This window comes from Balaenoptera acutorostrata, chromosome 12 (genome assembly GCF_949987535.1).
Source record: "Balaenoptera acutorostrata chromosome 12, mBalAcu1.1, whole genome shotgun sequence".
Lineage (NCBI taxonomy): Eukaryota > Metazoa > Chordata > Mammalia > Artiodactyla > Balaenopteridae > Balaenoptera > Balaenoptera acutorostrata.
Genome location: NC_080075.1, coordinates 70347224 through 70350522, shown reverse-complemented (window position 1 = coordinate 70350522; position 3299 = coordinate 70347224).

Below are 3299 nucleotides of genomic sequence, written 5' to 3'. Positions count from 1 at the left end.
TTTTCATCAGCCCTGGAGCTAGTCAAAGGTAGTTTAGCCACCTGTGCACAACTCAGGTCCATCCCATCCATCACCCTTCCAAAAACTCATAGCATCACAGAATGTGAATGCTGGAAAAGCCCTCAGCAATCTAGTCAATCCTTTCATTTTACAGATGGGGAAACTGGGATAAAGAAAAATAAAGGACTTGAACAATACCCAGATAATGAGAGGTGGGAACAGGGCCAGAACCCACGTCTACTTAACTCTCAACCCAGTGTTCTTTCATTACCTGGTGCCACCTCTTCTTGCAGTCAGGTGGCACAGTCAGAGCCTTGGCAGGAAGGCAGCTCATGCAGGTGGGAGAAGCCAGGAGCAGCTGAAATTAGCTGGCTGCAGTGAAGATGAAACATACATGGAAACAAGCCCCAGCAACAGATAGAGGCAGGCATGAAACAAGGCAAGAATGGAGCAGACCTGTCCAAAGGGTAGGAAGAACAGATGGGGGCCCAAACCCAGCTGGCAGGGACATCTAGCCAAGCTGTCAGAGACAATTACCTGGGATCCAGACTCATGGGACTCGCTGTGTGACTGGTTCCACATCTCTAGGAAGTCCAGCTCTGACCTGGAGTGACCAGGACTGAGGGAAGGACTACCATTCTGAGACATAAAGGGTTGACTTTGGTTTCTGATGTTATTTTGATTATGGGTGTTCTAACCTTACCATTCCAAAGGGTCTCATGTAATGAAAGCTTAGGTCAAGGGTGGAAACCACAGGCTGAGAGTAAGAGTTTCATAAATCTTGAGTACAAAAGCCTGGAAAAATGAAGCAGGAATTTCCTCCCAACCCCAGATACTGAGAGCATTCACCAGGACTGAGTTTCTGCAAGAGCTGACGATTAGGAGAATCAGAAGAAACTGGTCCTTAATGAAAGGAAATTGTCATGTTTGTCCCATGACTTACATGCGACTTAAAAAATAAATCTTAAAAATCAAATCCTTTTATTCTGAGGCAAATATATAGAAAGTGTGAAAGACCACATTTTCTACCTATTAGCATTCCCTGAGTAGAATAATACCTTAGCTTTGTGGAGATAAAGAGGGCACTTTAGGCAGAAAATAGTGTGTACAATGGCACAGAAGTAAGAAACAGCACTCCTTGACCAAAGAACAGCAAGGATGACTGGAGAATGGGGTGTGTGTCAGACAGCAACCACAGAAAGGGTTGGAAAAGCAGGCAGAAGTTAGAACTTGGAGGGCTTTGCATACTAGATGGGGTCCTTTGGACTTTATCACAATAGATCCTCATGATGAGTCTCAAGTACAGTCGGTCATCATTATTCATACATTTGATATTTGCAAATTCTCCTACTCACTAAAATTTATTTGTAACACCCAAATCAATACTTGCAGTGCTTTCTCGGTCACTCACAGACATGTGCAGAGCAGCAAACATTTTTGTACACATTCCCAGATGAGGTGAAACAAGGTGGTATTCTTTTGGTCTCAGTTCTCATACTATAAACCAGGGCCCTTGCTGCCGTCTATTTAGTGCCACGTTTTCCACATTTTGTGCTTTGTATTAGTGATTCCACTGTTTACGGTAGTCCCCAACTGCGCTGCTGGAGTGCTGCACAGCAAGAAGGCGGAGAAAATGCGTGTGTTAGACAGGCTGCACTCCGACGTGGGTCACAGTGCTGTTGGCCGTGCATTTAATGTTAATGAATCAGTGATAGATATTAAATGTTTTTAAATAGAAACACACATAAAACAGCGTTATGTATTGATAGATTAATTAAACTTTCGTGACAGAGGCTCACAGGAACCTAACTCTGCATTTCCCCCTAGGAGCACCGATTCAGTATTCACTAATTCAGAGTTCTCATCGCCTTTACAGAACATAACTACCACGAATAAAGAGAATCCACTGGACTTAGCACAGCTTTGTTTTATTTTACTTCTAAATTTCCATTTCACAAATGGTGAACCTAAATCTCACAAGGCTGAGACTTGCCCAAGGCCCCATATCTACTAAATGATGGAGCCAGAACTTGAACCCAAATGGTGTGACCCCCAACTCCCATCATATTTCTACTCTGAAACACTGAAGATGCTAAAATAACAGAAATGCCAGTGTCCGGCAGGCCAGGTCTTAGAAATCTGCAGTCAGCTACACCACAAAACTGAAAGATAATTCACTGCAAGTCTGCAAGGATGCCTAGCCAGCTCCTGGTTGAAGGGAATGGCCAGGTAAAGCACTAGAATCCTGCGTGGCTCCACCTGAGCTGGGCTTTACAAAGATTGGACTTATCAGTGGCTTGTTACAGGATCCACAGTGAGCTGCTGGCAGTCCCTGGAGGAGCCCAGTGTCTTAACATTCCACATGCAGCAGAGCCTGGTGGCCTGGAGTCAGATAACAGCAGCCTGGTGTATGTACACTTAATGGTCCCTCCAGCAACTCCAAAGCCCTCCTTCTGCTTCCAAGTCCTGATATATTTTTAAGGAAGACTGAACAGATTATGAAGGAAATCAATGAAGGGCATGGTATTGTGAGGGAGCAAAGTATGAAAAGGAGGCCATGGGGTGAAGTAGAACGACAGCTTTCTGCTCAGGCTGTGCTCCTTTGGGGTTCTTAGGTGCCTGTTCTATATCCAACTGGTCTGCATGAAAATGTAAACACAACTCGTGAGTGGTGAAGCATATGTGTGTGTGTGTGTGTGTGTGTGTGTGTGTGTGTGTGTGTTGGGCAAATGGGGTGAGGGGAACCAAAATATCAGAAGAAAAAAGAAAGAAAAATTTTCCCATCTGCTGTATTAGTAATTGACCATCTCTACAAGATTCCCTTCAAATCTGCCCAAATTTGTTCCTTCAAAGAGAAAAAAATTAAAATTGAAAAGCGTCAAACTAGACAGCAGCAGCTCCAGGTTAATCGTGTAGTTTGTCTTCTCCTTCTCCCAGCTTCTCCTTCCAAGATTTTCTGCCCCTCTCAGAAGCTCAGGAACCCATGGTCTCACCCTATGTCCACCCTCTAAGAAGCATGGGATTTACTGTTTAAAGGCACCCTGCAGGCTGCTAATCAGAACACGTACCCAAGGCAGGGATACACACTTTGGCACTATTAAGAGGGTCTTTCGACCTCCACTGGAACACTGTCCTCCCTGTGAAGTTGTGCGGGAGGGTTCCTCCAATGACAGGGTCAGCAAACTACGGCCCACGGGCCAAATCTGGCCTGCCACCTGCTTTTGTAAATAATATTTTATTGTCACACAGCCATGCTTATTATGTATTGCCTATGGCTACTTTCATACTACAGTGGCAGA